The sequence below is a fragment of the Cupressus sempervirens genome, chromosome 8, assembly GCF_028749045.1.
Source record: "Cupressus sempervirens isolate cs-2001-9-10 chromosome 8, ASM2874904v1, whole genome shotgun sequence".
Taxonomy (NCBI): domain Eukaryota; kingdom Viridiplantae; phylum Streptophyta; class Pinopsida; order Cupressales; family Cupressaceae; genus Cupressus; species Cupressus sempervirens.
This window is the reverse complement of record NC_143125.1, coordinates 663835616-663854940: the sequence shown is the minus strand read 5'-3', so window position 1 is coordinate 663854940 and position 19325 is coordinate 663835616. Positions and strand designations below refer to the sequence as shown.

Here is a 19325-nt window from a genome sequence, read left to right as displayed (position 1 = left end):
ATCTAAATGACACCTATGATATCCATGCTCATGCATAAAATTGTCAAATTTCAGATACCATTGCCAAGGTGCTTGCTTCAAGCCATATAAACTTTTCTTCAATTTGCACACTAAGTTCTCCTTACCTTTGACCTCAAATCCTTCTGGCTGAGCCATTTATATTTTTCATCCAAATCACCATGAAGGAAGGTTGTTTTAACATCCAACTGCTCTAAATGAAAATCTTCAGTAGCCACACGACTTAAAATAGTATGGATAGAAGTCATTTTAACAACAGGAGAAAATATCTCATCAAAATCAATTCCCTTTTTCTGTGCAAATCCTTTTACAACTAACCTAGCCTTAAATCTTTTCTTACCTCCTTCTTCTTCTTTCAACCTGTAAACTCACTTATTCTGTAAATCCTTTTTACCTGTAGGCAACTTGCATAAATCCCATGTCTTATTCTTTAGCAAAGAGTCCATTTCATCTTTCATTGTAGACTCCCACTGAATCTTAGTATCCACCTGCACAACTTCATCATAACTTTTAGGTTCACCAGTATCAGTAAGTAAAATAGAATACAAAGAGGGAGAAAATCTTTGTGGAGGTCTAATTTGTAATGCCCCGCCCGGAGATCCTTGGAAACAAGGATGAAAACAAGCCAAAATACATTTTTTTAAACAAGTGTAAGTGCACATGACAACAACATACACAGATCATACAGATCGTAACGGAAGACTTAACGACCATCCTAGCACCCAATGGATCTCCAAACATCACCACTAACCAAAATGCAAAAAAGAAAACATAAGAGATCGACCAAGCTAAAAGATCAAAATAGACTCCTGAAAATTGGCTAAGTCTAAATTCTGAAGTCCTAAAATTTCTTAGAATCTTTATCTTAACCCGTAGAGGTCTGAAACCCATCTCAAATGAATCGTCGCATATATTAAAATATATCTTAAGTATAAGTTGATGTAAATAAATATACATCAACTTATACTTAAATGATATATTTTAAACCCTGAAGAACTATAATAGGAACCCAAAAATTGGGTTTCAAGAGAAACCATCTGAAATCAAAATGCAACAACATAGGGTCGAAGAACATCCAAAAGGGCACCCAAATCAAATCTCAAAAAGTTTGGATCAACTCGAAAAGTACTTGCTATCTGCTCGCACAGGTTTTTACAAAAACTATGTGATACTTTAATGCAACATAGAAAAGTGTCGCACGAAATTTCTCAAAAAGGAGTATGACACTTTCAGGGATTGGGTGATACTTTTCATTAAGGTGTGCAACACTTTAATAGTCTCGTACGACCTTTCTCTAAGAGGCATTCAATACTAGAAAGTGTCACGTGACACTTATCTAAAAGGTGTGCAATATGTTGCACAACATTTCTTAAGAAGGCGTGCGATACTTTACAGTATCATATGATACAATTTGTATGGGCGTGTGATACTTTTTAAATATCGCACATTTTTGAACAAATGTTGCCCATAGAAGGAAAAAAAACTTCCAAAACTCAGAAAGGGGAAAAACAAACCAAAGAACCTCCACACCGGAGAGTACCGGATCCACACTTTGAGGCTAAAACACTCGAACAAGAACTAAGTAACTGAAATACAAAAAATTGGAATCTAACCATCTAACAAATAGAAAAGGAACAGTACAGAAAGGAAACATCACAACAACTGAAATAACATCGCACTAAATAGAATAACCAACTAAGTACGCAGTTCCTCCCAACCATCAATGGCATCATAAGACCATCGTGGGCCCTAGTCATCCCCTGCGCATAACATCCCAAGCCACCGATTAGATCATCGATGCTGTCGTGATGGGGATATCACTACTAAACATGCTACAATATAAGTAAATGAAATCTAACATCCTAGTAGAAAGCATAAGATAATTCTGTAATCAGATAACATCATCTACTACATGCTAAACATCAAAACAAGGAATGCGTTAAAATCAACATCATCTAAAGATGATAAACAACATCCCAAGGAAAGCATAAATCACAAGAAATCATACTCTGTGAATCGAAGTACCAAGTGACCACATCCAGCAACGGTCGCACTAGGATACAAGACTGTCTCTGTACACTAGTCCCTAGTAGTGGTGAAGGTAGCTATGCCTCCCAACCATGTGGCACCCATAGGTCCACACCCACCGTACTGATGGAGATAATGATCCAACCACAAACACACAAGACAACACTCAAGGCTATCACACACACCAAATAGAATGATGACTGAATCTAATACAAAGACAATGCATAACTATAGGTCTTAGTCAGACATCTCAATAGGCTACTAAGTAGGGGCTGACATCTTGGAGAGTCACTTGGCATCCAAAAGCCCAAGCTCAGATCACATGTGGCAACACTCTCAAGGGACTCCCTTGAAACCATCAAATGAATGAAGATCTTTTCATTATCTTAAGTTTTATTAACTCTCACAATTTTATTTAGTTATCACTTACTTAAAACTTCTTATCCTCCATCAACCTTCAGCACCATAATGTCGAACTGTGAGATAGAAGCCCCCTCCAGATGCCACCCTACCCTACCCATGCTCATCCAATGATGAGTGCCCGTAGGCATGCAAATTCCCAACCCAACCCCAATGATCAAAACTTCCAGAAAATACATGGAAGGTCGAGACTCACAAGTCCTCCGACAAACATACGTGCACATACTCATGTGTGGCACACCACCATCATAAAGATCATAACATAAGGACAGGATGAGAATGCAAAGAGAAATCAATCAATCGAACCATAATCGGGATGACGGATGCTACATGCATCCTAAAGTAACAAAAGATGCAAAAGTGTTCTGAATGGTATCCAAATAGATCATTCAGGTCCACGAACCACAATGTGTTGAGAAAACCTGAGAAAACATGGTGCCATGCAAAACAAGGTAAAAACCCCAAATTTTGGGAAAATTCCAAAATTAAAACCCATTTAACTTTTGGGTTCAAAAACCTCAAAAATCCAAAAATAAATGAAATTGGACATCGTATGCAAAAATGATCAGCATAACGGCTCAAAATCTCACACCCCCATCCCAAAAATAGGGAAAATGTTCATACCCAACCAACTGGGTAGAACTAGCAAACAGAAATGGAGGGGAACACTAGTTCTCAACCTCCTAACATAATGCTACACGAAATGAAAGCTGAAATGGAGCAAAAACAATAAAACGAGAAGGCCCTACCTAAAGGAAAAAGAGGCAAAAACTGAAATCCACATAATAAAATAAACCACTCATCAAAACAGTTGAAAATGATGGCAAAGCATAAACTCCTCGAGCCGAATCCAACAAGACCAACCTCACAGAGATCCCATGCTCACAACTCCCAGAATGAACAAAACAAGAATCCTTCAGAAGAGGATTTCCAAATTTTCTCTACAATTCTATTTTCAAATTGTGAGAAGTGAATAATGAATTCACTTTTTTCAATACTTATTCACTTTTTGAGTGAATAGTCAATTCTGGAAAATAGCTAGCTGGAGTAGCTAAACTCTGAATCAACCCAAATGAAAATAGGTTATTATCCGTAATGGAAATTCACCTAAGGCAAAGCTGCCAAAAATTAAATCCGAAAAGATTTAAAACTCAAAAATCCAAAATCACAGAAAATTACTAAACACTTTTGCAACTAAAGCGAACTTCTAAATGCATAGACACGCTTACTGGTCTAGTTATATAATGCAGATGAGTTTGGATTTACTAATCACCAAAAGGTTTTAAATAAAAATAATAATTTAAATAAGGATATGTCGATCACACAGGGATGACATTGGTAAATATGAATAGTTGAATCACTAACTCCATCTGCCACTGCCAGGGATATAATTCTTGCACACTAAAACACACGATCAAGTGCAATTGCATATAATATCATAGCCAAAGCAACATGTATTAAAATACCTATTTAATCCATTTACATCACTCACGTTCGCAGAAGCATAAAGAACATAAATATGGTAAATAACCATAGTATAGAATTCATCTCATAATATAATCAACAAACATGTCCAATACATCATATAACTAGATATCATCATAGATCTACTGTCATCTCAAAGTAGCATCAACATGCAAATATGATAAACTAAACAGCATAGCAATATAGCATCGATGGTACTGAATCAAAGTATAACATCCGACCCTCGGGTCATCATAAGGTACAAAATAAGAGTATCAAATATCTCTCGAATCAAAATAGATAAGGTACAGATTGCAAACACGAGAGGCACTACATAATTTGCCTTTTTGACCATCTAAGATCCACTGGTGTGTGTGGTATTTGTTGTTGCGATTGTTGCACATCATGAGAAATGGCTGGAACATCATCTTTTGGAATATCATCCAACACTACATAATCATCTTCTTTCTTCTCATGTTGCTGCAATAGATCTTTGTACAACACTTTCTAATTGAATATGACATCCCAACTTCTAACAATTTTATGATTTTCCAAATTCCAAAGCCTATAACCAAATTCATTAATGCCATATCCAACAAAGACACATTTCTTTGATTTAGGTTCTAGCTTGGTTCTATTTTCAAATTATATATGAGCAAAAGCTTCACATCCGAAGGTCTTGAGAAAAGAATAACTCACCTTCTTACCATTCCATGCCTCCTCTGGAATACCATAGCCCAAAGGAGTAGAGTGACCTCTATTAATCAAATATACAACAACATTGACAGCCTTCGCCCACGTGTAAGGGCAACCCAACATGCAACCTCATGCTCCTTGTGTGCTCCATTATAGTCCTGTTCATGTGTTCAGCCACTCCATTTTCCTGTGGAGTCCTTGGAACATTTTTCTATCTATGAATACCATTAGTGGAGCAATAATCTTCAAATTCATGATTGTAATACTCACCACCATTATTAGATCTGAGACATTTTAATTTCTTACTGTTGGTGTAAATAAGTATTTACTTATTACACTTACTTAAGTTTTACTTAGGTTAATGCATTATTTAATTATTTAGCATTATTTTATTATTATTTTAGATGATACACTTAGGAGTTTGTGAACTCTCATTGAGTTACGCAACTCTAATTAGGCACATGGTGTCTACAACACAGGAGTATGCATCACTCACTGAGTTGTCATGATGACAACACATTTTTCTGCACTCCTCATTTAGCACATGTTGTCTACTCCATTGATTTGCATGCTACACCATTGTAGTCTTATCCTCACATCATCGTACTTAATCCTGTGCTTAATGGAGGATAATCCATATCTAGTGGACATGTGCTTGGTTGTATGACATGTCATGGTGTTAACTTCTAGGCATTCTAGAAGCTCTCTTGAGGCCTTTATAATCAAGCACTCCTAGTGTACTCTTGCATCTAATTATTGAATGAATATCATCATTCTAATCATACTCTACCTATTTTGAACTACTATGTGCTTGTGTTGAGTTCTTTAGTTCTTGGGTGAATTCTGGCCTAAGCCAAATTCTTACATGGTATCAGAGCTGAGGAGGGTTCTCATCACATAGCCATTTGAGACCGTTCATGATTTAGCACCTTGATTTTAGAGGATCCACAGAAATTGGGAGCATCTAGAGCCATATCTGACCTCTTTGTTATGTCCGGAGCGCTAAATCGGTGAAGATTGACTATAAATTTGCCTATCTTGGGTGAAAGTTGATCGTGAGGCAAATTTTTTTTGCAAACTGGCACCCGAGGGCACCGATTTGCTATTGGGTATGATCATTTCATTGATTTGATTCTCTGTATTTTTCGAAATATTTGTTTGTATTTTCAAAATTATTTAGCCTAATCAAATAGGCTAGTCGCAGAGAATTTTTTTTACAGAACCAAGCTATCAGATCCTGGCTCTATATTTTGGGATATATTTATTTTGCAAGTTTTACTATACATTAACCGAAAATTGGTGGCTGCGCACACAACTTTTGGCATACACTGCACTCAAATCGGCAAAACAAATCACATCCCACCGGTGGTTTATTTTTGGCAGTCGATTCATAAATCGGAGGCCTAATCCATCCGATGACCAAATTGTAGCCTGGGTGCCGTGGTCGTTTCTAGCTGACAACACTTCATTGAATTGTCTGTGGCCTCTTCTATTTAAAAGACATGTAGACACCCGCTCCCACCAATGTGGGACTAAAACCCATTGCTCTGGTGATAGCAAACCTATCTGCGGCATCCTGCAGTGAATAACCCGACATCGTCTCCACATTTTTTGGTGCTTGCTGCAACATTCAACGTGGATTGGGAAATTCTGACTTTTGACCTGCTGTGCCCACATTTCGACGATCTTTGCAACACTACTCTCCTATGCCACACGGTGCCTCAACACTCGCCCATGTGGACAACACTTAGCACAGTAAAAAGTTGATACGTCAGCCACCTACACAGCCATGTCCGCCTCTACACAGTACTCTGCATTTCACCACGTGGCACCCTTTGCCACACAATCAGTCGCCATGTCACACTGTGACTTAGATCCTATCAGCATCCAACTGGATCACCACATCACTTGCACATTCAAATTTGTCTGTACAATCCGTATGATACAGAACTGCCATGTTAGCCAGTGGGTCCTTTTTTTGTTGATGTCATCAATTTCATGAGCTTAAAATTGATGCTCGTTTGGACATCAAAATAGGCCATTTTATAACTACTGCAATGGCTGTATGACCATCAAATTTAACCCCATATTTTGCTGGTGCAACCCCTCACCAAATTAATTTTGGTTTTGGCAGTCTGACTTCAAGAGGTCATAACTTGCACATTTAGACTGTAAATCAGATGGAATTTTTTTGAAATTGGGTAAAATTTCCTAAATTTTTTTAGTGGTGTAGCTATTTTTTAGTTTTGGTGCATGAATTGTTCAGAATTTTCATTTTTTGGCAACTATACCTGAATAATCCTACATTTTGCAACTTCAAATGCTCCGTTCGGGCACATCTAGAGTCGAAAATAGGTTTTTTTTTTTGAAAGTGCATAATTTTTTGTTTACTTTCTAGATCTAGTATCAGATTGTAGTGTTGTGTGGACAAAATTGTCACTTTTAGTAATAGGGCCTTTCTTTGCTTTGTAATGCTTCAGAATTGTAGCACATTGTAAAGTTTCAAATTTATACTCTATCAAGAAGTTGTAGCAAGAAAAATTAGAAGTCCATGAAGGCCAAATTGGCAAGTGGCCCATTGTACTCGCACTACTGATAAAGTGCCCAAAGCATCTATTTTGGGGGGTTCTGTATTTAGTGAAAAGGGGGGGTGTTCTTGGTGTTGTGTTCTCTCTTTTCTGCAGTTTGCTTTCATTTTTCTGCATTATGGGCAACTTTAAGTTTGCTAAATTAACTCTTCATAACTATGCTTCGTGGTCAATCAAAATGTTGTATCACTTAATGCATAATGGAGTTTCACAATATGTAAATGGTACTCTTCCTAAACCAGCAAGTGATAATGTATTTACAAGTGAAATTTCAAATTGGGTAGCCATGGATAGAAAAGCCCTAGGTGATATATGTTTGGGGGTAGATGATAAAATCATGTATCAAATCAAAAAATCTACTACATCCAAGGAAGCTTGGGATACCCTTGAAAGCCTTTATGGTAAAGTGTCTGAAGAAGATGTGTTCAAAATAGAAGATGAGCTAGCTTCCTTAGATCCTAAGTCGTATGACTCAATATAGGACTTCATCATTAAGGTGAATGAATTAAGGACAAAGCTTACTGATTATGGTAATTCTATTAAAGATGACAGACTAGTCTATCTCATTCATAACAAGCTACCATCTAAATATTTCACATTTGTATCTTCTTTTAACACCTCAAAGACTACCTTAGGGTCTACCTACAAGAAAGTCACTTTTGATGAATATGCTAAACTATTGGATGATGAAGAAAAGAAGTTGAAAACAATGGGGATTCTCAAATCACCTCAGTCCAAAGCATTGGTGGCCAATGAGAGTTCTCAACATTCAACTGGATAGTCTTCAAACAAAGGAAAGGGTAAGAAGAAATGGAAGAGCAAATCTGAGGATGCAGAAAAGACAACACCTCAATCAAATCAACAAGGAAAGTCCTCAAATTCCAACAAGAAAGAGGACAATAATAAGGAGAAAAAGAAGTGTGCTTATTGCAAGAAATCTTGTCATGAAGAGCATGAGTGTTATCACAAATAGATTGATGAATTAACAAACATCATGAGGAAACATAATGTTCCATTTCCTAATGCTTACAAGGAGAAGGGATCTTCTTCAGATTCAAAGGGCAAAGGGCAAGCACTCATGGCAAATGCAAACTCTTCAAAGGAATGGATATTTGACTCTAGTGCTTCATATCATATGGGTTCTTCAAAGGAGGATTTTTCTTCAATGGATCACTCAAAGGTACCACACATCTTCATGGGGAATGATATCAAAATGGAAGTTGAAGGGAAAGGAAACGTGGAGATGGAAAATGGAGAGTTTCAAGAAGTTCTCTATGTTCCAAACCTAAGTTCGAATCTCCTTTCAATCTACCGAGTCACTCACCTTGGAGATGGACATAGAGTTGAGTTCCTTCCTGACTCAGTAAAAGTGCACAGTCTTAAAGACGATTCCTTGATTGCAGTAGGGAAAGTGAATGATCACAAGAGGTTGTACTCTTTCTTGCATTTTGTACCCAAGACTCCTTCAAAGGCCTTTTTAACTCAATCTCATTCAAACATGCAATTATGGCATGAGCAGTATGGTCATCTTGACTATCTCTATCTTCAGCAACTTTGCACATACCACATGGTCAAAGGTCTACCTCAAATCAACTTTTCTAGGGATAAGTGTTCATCAAATTTAGTGGATATGCAACCAGAGGGGAAGTTACAAAGAGGGACGTCTTCTAGAGCAACAAGTGTTCTTCAAATGGTTCACATGGTATTAGTAGGTCATTTTGCATTTAGCCAGGGTTGCTACATACTTATCTTAGTTGATGACTTTTCAAGGTTCACTTGGGTCTACTTTCTGCATAGTAAGGGTGAAGTTTTGGATGCATTTCTAGACTTCAAGGCTCATGTAGAATGAAAATCTAGAAAGGCCAGCAAAGTACTCCAAATGGATAATGGAAACATAGATGTGAACAGAAGACTTAAGGACTTTTGCAGACATAAGGGCATTGATCTTTAGATTCCTTCAGCATTCAGATCACATAAGATAGATGTTGCAGCATTGAGGATTAGAACTCTTAAGTCTATGGCAATTTGCATGATTCAAGCCAAGTCTCTAGATCCATCATTAGAAGTCAAAGCAATCTCAAGTGCCACTCACATTCTAAATCATTCCCCTTATCTAGCCTTAGATGGAAAAACTCCTTTTGAGGCATAGTGTGGTAGAAAACCTATTGTGACACACTTCAGAGTCTTCGATTGTCCACCATGGGAAAATAGATCTTCCAGGGGTCGCAAGGCACAAACATCTCAGCCTTATAATTTCATTGGTTATAAAGACATGTGAAGGCAGACAGACTTCTAGATCCTGAGACACATCAAATTTTTGTGGAGAAGGAATTACATTTTGAGGAAAGTTCTCCGAGCTTGTCCTCTACTCCTCTACGTAGATCCTATAGTGTGGATACTGATAGTGACACCAATGATAGTGCTTCAGCAGATTTAGATATGTGGAGTTCTGTCAACAGATATAGTGAGAGGTCACTTCTTCAGTTCAGTCCACATGCATACATCGCCACAATGATAGGTCCAGAACAACAAGGTACATCTTGTCTTCTAGATACAGGTTCAATGATAGATTTGGGAGATAGTATTGATGATTTACCTCTACTTCTTGATGCAAAATTACCTTATTCAGTTGTCACAAGGGTTTTAGACTCTCTTGTTCATTCTCTACAAGATCAATCATCACAGGTTGAAGTGATTGTGGATACTTATGATCAACAGTTGTAGCAGGGATCTTCATCAGTTGCAGGGATAGATAGTTCTTTAGGATAGGTTCTTCAGCCAGTTGAGAAAGTTTTAGAGACATCACTTATCAATGGGATTCTTTCCATGCACAGTGGAAGCATCTCATTTGTACCCTTGGCATCATTTCTTCCTAAGGGGAGGAACACCATTCTGTAATCTTGGATCAGCTTCTTCATTAGAACATTCACTATTTGGCATTCTTCTTTGAGGGGGGGCACCCATCCTATCTCTCTACCTCTTCTCATTATTCTCTTATGTATATACAGAATGTATGTCATAATGGGGGGTCTTGATTACTCCATCCATCAATGCATCCTTCTTTATCTCTCTTTTTGGGGGAGGGTTTTTGCCATGAGGTTTTTCCTCTTTCCTCACTTTATGGGAGATTTGCATATCATTATGTACATGGGTACCTAACATGGCCTTGTAGCTGGGACCCATATTGCATTTCATCCTAGATTGCATAAGCTTAAGGGCATTCCCCTAACTTGCACTTAAGGGGGGGTGTTGGTGTAAATAAGTATTTACTTATTATACTTACTTAAATTTTACTTAGGTTAATGCATTATTTAATTATTTTATTATTATTTTAGATGAGACACTTAGGAGTTTTTGAAATCTTATTGAGTTACGCAACTCTAATTAGGGACATGGTGTCTACAACACAGGAGTATGCATCATTCACTGAGTTGTCATGATGACAACATAGTTTTTTGCACTCTTTATTTAGCACATGTTGTCTACTGTATTGATTTGCATGCTACACCATTATCATCTTATCCTCACATCATTGCACTTAATCCCATGCTTTAATGGAGGATAATCCATATCTGGTGGGCATGTGCCTGGTTGTATGACATATCATGGTGCTAACTTCTAGGCATTCTAGAAGCTCTCTTGAGGCCTTTATAATCAGGCACTCCTAGTGTACTCTTGCATCCAATTATTGAATGAATATCATCATTCTTATCATACTCTACCTATTTTGGACTATTGTGTGCTTGTGTTGAGTTCTTTAGTTCTTGGGTGAATTCTGGCCTAAGCCAAATTCTTACACTTACCAGTCTCATTTTCAACCAAGCATTTTCATTTCTTAAAAGTTTGAAATACATCAAAATTTTGTCTAAGGAAATAAACCCATACTATTCTAGTTTCATCATCAAAAAATGTAACATAATAATGAGAGCCACCAAGGGAAGATACATGAGATGTCCCCATACGTCTGTATGCACAAGCTCTAATTTCTCCTTTTTGTTTTCCTTCCCAGTCTTTACAAAACTCACTCTCTTTTGTTTTCCATACACACAACTTTCACAAAAATCTATATTAACACATTTTAGACCTGGTAAAACTTTCTTTGAATGAATTACTTTCATACCTTTCTCACTCATGTGCCCAAGTCTGTTGTGCCACAGCGCTATATCAAAATTTACAGCAGCTATTTGTTCTCCTTGCTCAACTGCAGTAATTGTTCCTGAACATTTATTTTTCTCTAAAAAAATCAAAGTAGAAGGAACAATATAACCTGTACAAAGATATAAGGTGCCTACTTTCACACCTTTTTCTACTAAAAGGGAACCTTTTGAAACCTTCCAATTTTTATCATTAAAAGTAACCACACAACCCTCATCACCGAGTTGCCCCACTGAAATTAAATTCCTACTCAGCCTTGGAACATGTCTTACCTCATGTAGTAGCCAATGATTCCCATTCTGCAACTTAATCTTAATTTTTACCTTTCCAACAATTTGATAGGGTTCATTATCCCCCAAATAAACAAGCCCAAAATCCCCTTGGACATAATCAATGAAATAACCTCTATGAGGTGTAGCATGAAATGAAGCAACAAAATCTAAAACCCATGAATCATCAACACTTTCTAAAGACAGAAGCAAAGCATCCTCTTTGGATTTTTTACCTACCACATTTGCCTCCTTATCTCCATCTAATTTATGTTCTTCATTTTTCTTTTGATTCCAATAATCTTTCTTTTTGTGCCTTGGTTTCCCACAGTACCAGCAGTCATTTGGTCCTCTTGATTGAGACCTCTTCCCCTTTGACTTTTCTCTTGATTTCCCACGATTTCCAAAGTTACTTCCTCTCTCAATTGTTCTGCCCCTGCTTTGTGCATTCAAAGCACTTCCCGATGTAGATCCACCTGAGGATTTCCTATGAGTTTTCTCACTCAAGACAACACCGATCACATCATCATATTTTAGGATATTAGATCTAAGAACATAATTACTCACAACCATTACCAAGCCATTCTAGCTTTCGGGCAAAGAACACAAAATCAAGAGAGCCCTAATTTTTTCATCAAAATTGATACCCACAAAAGATAATTGACTAGTAATAGTATTAAACTCATTTAAATGATCTGCAACAGATCCACCTTCTGTCATTTTCATATTAAATAAATGCTTCATGTGAAATACCTTGTTTGAAGCAGAGGGCTTTTCATACAGTGTCGCTAGGGTTTTCATCAACTCTTTTGTCAACTTTGCTTTTGTAATATTAAATGTCACCGATGGTGCCAAGCATAACTAAATGCTTCCAAGTGCCTTTCTATCCAAAAGATCCCATTTAGCATCTGACATAGATCCCTGATTCTTGGCTTTGCCTTCCAACAGCTTCCATAAATCCTTCTGATAAAGATAGTCTTCCATTTGCATCTTCCATAACTAGAAGTTCTGCCCATTAAACCTATCAACCCTCAGCTTACCCTCATCTACCATTGCTCCCACTCAACCGTGAGACTCCTACTCAACTATGAAACTTTCCTTCATAGGATAACTAAAAAAACAACTAGGCTCTGATACCACTTGTTAGGATAAACCACGGACAGAAATAAAAATTACATGCAAATATAACCAATAACAGAAAATAATAGATCACACAGAAATGAACACAAGGCACCAAGATTTAATGTGGTTCACCCTATCCTTGGGCTACGTCCACCAAATTGCAAGTCCAATATTATTACAATCCAGTGATTACAACCTGATTACAATCTATAATCCCTTACAACTCAATACTGTCACAAGAAGCGATTTGGCATCACAACATAATGAAAATACCCAACCCTAAACCCTTTTATACAAGTATTAAACCACTTTAGGGTTATAACATGTCGGCCATAAATTAGCCATAACTTTAGTGGTGAATCTACGAATAGTACCAAATTTTTTTTTTTTGGGGCGATGCCCCAAACCCCACTAATTATGGAGTATGTACAGTACTTTCCTAATCAATCACCATAATCTAAAAAGTACCTACAACCTCCACAAAAGCCAAGAATGCACATATGAATATATAGATCTCTAAACTAAACATGCAATAATGGGGATTGGTACATCATAAAGATCCCAACTTTTAGGTGGCTATGACACCCTCCCTCAACCGCATTAGTTATGACATACATAAATGTAAAACATACACACACACACCATACACATGCAAGTATTGGGTAAGTATCCATAATAACCTAAAACATCATCATAATCATAACTATAATCATTATAGAAAATATTATCACCTAATTAACCATGAATCAAAATCATATAAAATATTCCAAACATGAAGTATCACATCACATGTATAAGAAAAATAGGAAAATAATATCAAATCATCTAGGTAACCAACTACCACTACATAAAATAACATGACATGAGTACTAGTCTAAAAGTGTTTGTCAATAAGACTGAAAGAAAAATGGGGTAGGTACTACACAAGAAGAGGCAAAAGAATAGAATCAAGAAACTGTTGATCCAAGGGTTAGTGCCAAATATGAGGCTAGACAACAACAACAAGCATTTCTTGATGCTATAAAAAACTCAAAGAAAGAGACCTTCAAGGTTGAAGTACCTAATTTTAGTGGAAAGATGGATGGTGAAGAGTTGACAATTGGATAACAATATTTGACATCTATTTGATTTGAATGATGTGGAAGAGGATAAGAAGGTCATATATGCAAGGACCAAGATCAAGAGTTCTACCATCATTTGGTGGAAAAATATAATTAGAATGAAAGAGAGAGGAATGGTAAGAAACCTATTACCAAATGGATTAGGAATATTGTCATGATGAAGAGTAATTTTATGCCAACAAATTTTGAAGTGCAAATGATAAGGAAATATAACATTTAGGATGACATTAGTTAGTACCTAGGTGTGTGAATGGATTGAAATATAACATTCAAGATGGAATTAGTTTGTTACTTCCTAAGACTATGGGTAAGTGTTTCCAACTAGCCATTAGGGCTAAGGAGAAGCTCAAAAGAAAAGGGTGATAATAGTAATAGGGGCAGAAGAGGTAGGAACATCAGTATGGGTAGATGTAATTTTGGCAGAGGATAGCTTAGTAGGAATGATGAGAATTAGAGAAATGAGTCCAAAGGTGAGAATAATAGAAGAGGCGGATAGAATATCATAAAAAAAATAAAGCCTTTCAACATAAGTAGAGGAAACTCTAGAGGTTCAGGTAGAGGAAGTATAGACTTTTTTGGTAAGTGTTTCAATTATTTTTAGTATGGACACACAAAGAATCAATGTCCTACTACACCTTCCACTTCATCTGCAACTAGAGATAGGAGAAACAAACTACTTTTAGAGGATGAAGGTAGTTGTAGTAGTGTACATGCACTAGTTGGGAGTGTATCTCCTATTCTAGATGTTAAGAACATGATGATCAAGATGAAACTTTCGAAAGTCCCATTAAAGTAGGAGCCACCTTAGAGAAAAAATCCTTTTAGGAAACAAGGTAAAGAATATGGAGAGTTGTGTAAGATTATTGTGGATTCACAATCAACTAAAAATGGTGTTTCTACATCAATGGTGGAGAAGCTCAAGCTTAGGATATTATCCCATACATCACCACATAACATCTCTCAGCTCAAAATAAATTGGAATTATACTCTAGAAGAGTAGGCTTAGGTGGAGTTTGAAATAGGTGATATAAAGATAGGATTCTTTGTGAAATAATTCTAATGGATGATTTCCATTTAGTACTAGGTAGGCCTTGGAAATTTGATGTAAAGGCCCAACATGGTGGAGAAAGAAACACCTATTTGATTACCAAAATTGGTAGGAAATTAAAGATGGATCCTCTTCCTATACAATATTGCAAGCAGAAAGATGATTCTACCTTAATTTTGATAGGGGTAAGGAATTCTAAAGGATCAAAAAGGAGAATGATTTTCAAGGGTATGTAGGAAGTGTCAAGCTCAAAGAAGATGTAAAGAATCAAGATTCATTACCAAGGGAGGTAGATAATTTACTCAAACAATTTCCTACTATTGTTGTAGGAGAACAACTTGAAATTTTCCCACCAATCAGAAGCATAAGTCACAAAATTGACTTAATTCTAGGTGCTACATTCATTAATAAGGCTGCCTATAAGTTGACATCCAAAATAATGCAAATATTAGTAAGTTATTGATCTCTAAGCCCAATTTGCCTATTAGTTTCTAACACTTAGTCATTTTTAGGTAGTGTTGGTTGGTCATCACTACAATTGAGTCATCCAGATAAGGTCAAGCTACAAAAGACTTGTTTATACTTAATTAGTATATGCCAAAGAAGTCAAAGGTTTTTGAACACCCTAGTAGAGATCGAGTCAACATATATGTCGAGTAACATAGTAGAGACTGAGCATTGGTAAAGTTAATTAATACTGAGTGAATTAGTTTATGCCAAACCTTTAGAAGCCAAGTGCCATCATGAATCCTAGTTATGACTGAGCATCAAAACATTCAAGTGCCGAGTAAACTAGTTTTGACATATGAGTATGTAATGACACAAACACTTATGTAAATCATTTTAGCCAACTTGTACACAATATTTAAAGATTGTAGAGATAGTTAAGGAGTAGATTATGCATTTTGTCAGAAGACATTAATCCCAAGAAAAGAAGATTAACATATCAAAAAATTAGAAGTGTAAAATAGAAAAAGGATAAAATATGGATAGCTAATTAAGATCTAGAACTTTTTATGATTATCTATTTAAGAAGGGTTCTAACCCTAAATCATTGTGGTGAGTGGAAGCAAGAATAAAGGAACAAAGAAACTTAGAATAGAGAAAGGAAGGCTAAGTTTGAAAGGAGGTCAAATAGAGAAACCTAGTAGTGTAGGACATAACAAAGCATATTAGATAAGGAGATCAGTTTGAGATATTGAAGAGAGGAGACCCATAAACAAATTTCAAAGAAAATTGAAGGATTAGATACTAATATATTCTAGTAGATGAATAAGGAAAAATTTCTTTACATAATGGTTTTAATAGACATTTAAATCTCCTAATAGAGTCCTTACTTCATTGTAATTGTAAAATCCTTTAATCAAGGTAAGACCTAATAGTCTTGTAAATATTTTAATAGAGTAGATCTCTAATAGGCTAGATCACCAGAAGTGATCAAATTGTATCTCTAATAGGAAAACTTTATTGTTGCAGCAGTAAAGATTTGTGAGTTTCATCCCCACCCTAGTTTTAACTTCACCTTGAAGTGTTTCTCGCTTATCAAAATCTTTGTGTTATGTGTTTATGTTTTCATGGATGTTAGATAGATTTCATCTCAGTATTCACTACTACATTTGGGCCCAAATTGTGATGGCCACCTATCACCTGAGTGACAGTAACAACAATTGGCCCTCGTCCGACAAGCGTCAAACTTTTTTTGTAGCAAATTGTGATGGAAAGGGCATCTATCACAATGGAAATGGACAAAGCCATCACAATTTGGAAAAAAATGGGTGAAGAATTTCTCTTCATGCCACCATATTTTTGATGGTTTATCATCACAACTATGATAACATACATTTTCAGACAACTATTCCAATTTTGACTATATTGCTATAGGCTTGATCGGCATTTTCTAGAAGGTGTGTTGCAACATCGACAACATCTGACAACAATTCCATAATTGGAGTGACTACCATCTATTAGTAGTGTCCATTGTAATTATGATGATGTGCAATGACAATGTCATTTGAACAATGACTACCCATTGGACAAGCTATCACAATTTCAATAGGTTGCTACATTATCACAATTGCGACAAGTTGCTACATTATCAAAAAAAAAGAAAAAAACTATTGCTGCATTCAATGATCTATTTGAAACCTAAGCTAACTTTTATATATCTAGGATAGTATTAGGCATTACAATTATGAAGTCATTAGGGAATGAATCTGACAAGAATAAAGAGAACTTAGGGGAGACAAAGAAAAATAGAAATCTAACTCAATAAGGGAAAAAATAAATTGTAATTAGATTGAATAAGAAATGAAACCAATAACATACTTATGGAATATCATGGCTCTAAAATCAGAATTAAATATGGATAAATTTTGAGTGGAAACATTACAATATATTAGATAAAACCTCAAATTATTGTGCCAAGATTACACATCCATATCTAAGATGACAACTATGATGAAACAAGACACTAAGTAACATAATTAACAAAACAAGTAAATTGTATAAGGGAGTTTGCAAATTTGTATATCTACAATCAATAATTGCACCGTATGAGTTAAAAAGGACATGATATAGGACAAAATATAAAGAGATCCCAAAGGGGGACATTATAATCATATAAAAAGAGGAAGAGATACTCCATTATATCCAATTGATGAAATTCATGCTTGCTGATTTGAATATCAATTATGAGTCTTACATAGGTAATATCATCAATATTAGCCATGCAAGTTCCAAATTTGTGATCTAAGTGAAGTATCAGTTAGTAAGAAGTATCCTTCAATAAAATTTAAAGAAATCAATCAAAAATCTTATAGAATAGGATAGGGGATATTACAGGCAAGCAATAAGGCTCCTCTTGGAAAAAAATCTAAACACCAATTTTACATTGATCACACCTTATCAACAATACATCCAATTAGAGTTGCTTCCTTGTTTGAGGACACCAGAAAAACCTTTATTCTTCAATGGGAATTATTGTTAGTGAATTATAGTCCAACAAAGACAAGTACATGGTTGGCTGAAATTTTTGCAGGCATTGGTTCAATGGTTTGATAGAAATGATTTCAATTTGATGGAAGGTGCTCTTGATACATTATCAAAGATCAATGAAGATATACAAGAGGGGTTGGATGCTAGTGTACTAGGCTTTTAGGAGTGACCCATCAATATTTTTTTTACCTAGATTATTTTAGTCTTTTTAGTCACCATATGTTTCTCTCAAGAAACTAGCACTTAGCTCTATGAACTAGTATATTGAGCTTATCCCTAAAATATTTCTATTATCTATGGATAAGTATCTTTAGGGTCTATTTAGTCTTTCTCATGATCTGGCTATTGAAGTGAGGAAGTTGGTATTATTTTGCATTGGTTTAGCTCCTTAAGGCTCAACCTAATATTCTAAAGCCCCATATGAGAAATGTAATTGTATATATGTTTTAGGAAAATCAAGATGCTGATGAAGAAGTGGCTCTAAAGTCATGTGAATTTTGGTCTATGTTTTGTGAATCCCATCTTCATCCACAAATATTGAGGGAGTTTCTACCCCACTTGATTGTGGTTCTATTGTCAAACATGGTGTATACAGATAATGATGAGGAACTTGTTGGTGTAGAGGCTGATGAAATTATTTTTGACAGGGTTCAAGATTTGAAACCTAGATTGTTTTATTCACAAGCACAAGGGGCATATGGAACTTATGATGGAGAAGAGGAAGAAGATATCATCAATTCATAATATTTGAGAAAATGTAGTGCTGTAAAACTTGATGGTTTATTTTCTTGTGCCTCTTCTTGAGGACAAGTATCCTTTGGAGTGAAGCATCAAATGTTGGACTCTTTCTCAGTATAATATATAGATTGTTCAGATCGCAGGTCATCTAGAAGGATATGAATAGTTTATTAATTTAATGGTCTTCTTAGATGAATTTTAGAAAACAATAAGAGAGTTTAGGAGGTTTCTTGCTCTTCATTTTCTACCCTTAAAAGTCTGGTTACAAGGAGTTATTTAGAAATCTTCTTTTACAATGTTGTGGAGATGAGGCTATTGATGTTTGTCAAAGTGCTAGTGCACTACTTGGTGACCTTGCAAAAGTATGTGTAGTGTATTTGCAACCAAATTTGGCTAATTTCCTAAATGTTGCCACAAAACTACAACTAGCAGAAGTAAAGAAAATTATATATGTTGCATTTGTCATTAGATTAGGCTTCATGTTTGTTCATTTGTTATATTTCTCTAGGGATATCTCTTGAATCACATGACAAATCTTTACCATTTTTTGCTTAATTTTTTTTTGTTTGTTCTGAAATTGTGCACATAATAATGGCACAAGGATTTTTTGACAAAAATAATGTGCGATACATTAGCAACAGTAAAATAGCTAAAGAAGTTAAAT

The 19325-nt window shown here is 35.8% G+C and overlaps 1 pseudogene; it reads left to right on the top strand.

The window, feature by feature from the left end:
• Positions 1–6415: 6415 nt before the first annotated feature.
• Positions 6416–19033, top strand: LOC149544206 (transportin-1 pseudogene; annotated as a pseudogene).
• Positions 19034–19325: the final 292 nt, after the last annotated feature.